Source organism: Lontra canadensis, unplaced genomic scaffold, assembly GCF_010015895.1.
Source record: "Lontra canadensis isolate GAN:19392208 unplaced genomic scaffold, GSC_riverotter_1.0 scaffold39, whole genome shotgun sequence".
In the NCBI taxonomy this organism is placed as follows: Eukaryota; Metazoa; Chordata; class Mammalia; order Carnivora; family Mustelidae; genus Lontra; species Lontra canadensis.
The window spans coordinates 348,803-349,376 of record NW_022631033.1 but is presented as its reverse complement, the minus strand read 5'-3'; the positions used below and the strand labels follow the sequence as shown (position 1 = coordinate 349,376).

The 574-nt window shown below is 59.4% G+C and overlaps 1 protein-coding gene across 2 annotated transcripts in view; it reads right to left on the bottom strand.

Moving 5' to 3' along the window:
* The window catches only part of LOC116874818 (zinc finger protein 596-like), a 13,937-nt gene extending 13,625 nt beyond the window's left edge, over nt 1–312 (bottom strand). For both annotated transcript variants that reach the window (XM_032869798.1, XM_032869799.1), the window contains exon 1: nt 246–312. The gene's annotated coding sequence lies outside the window, so the exon portion shown is untranslated. The remainder of the gene's footprint in view (nt 1–245) is intronic.
* Nucleotides 313–574: the final 262 nt, after the last annotated feature.

Sequence of the window (574 nt, the reverse complement as noted above, 5' to 3'; positions counted from 1 at the left end):
GGAAACACTGTAGCTGCACACGGAAACACTGTAGCGGCACACGGAAACGCTGTAGCTGCACTCAGAAACGCTGTAACTGCGCACGGAAACACTGTAGTGACCCACAGAAACGCTGTAGCTGCGCACGGAAACACTGTAGCTGCGCACGGAAACACTGTAGAATTATCTGCTAACCAACAAGGAACACTTCTGTATGTAATAAAGACAGGAAAAGCACTGCGGACTCTTGTCTGAATGTGACTTACCTGATTTAATAAGGAGAGCAACTTAGGACTTCACAGCAATGCCCCTTGCATTGCCCGGCGCCAGTGCTGGTCGGTCTCACCTGACTGTCCCTGTTCCCTCGCTGCTCTGCCCTCACATGCTGACCTGTGTTGCCCGGGCCACTTCCTCCCTCACGTCCGCTGCTCCTGTCGGAGTCCTCCGTGACCACCCCTCCCGGCCTGCACGCCACTGCGCGGGGAGCCCGCCGTCCCTTCCCGGTCTTTCCTCCTCACCCTGCCGACACGCCGCGCCGCTCTCCGGGACGAGGCGCTCCCTTCCCAGCGGGACCCGGCACGCGAACACGCCGGCA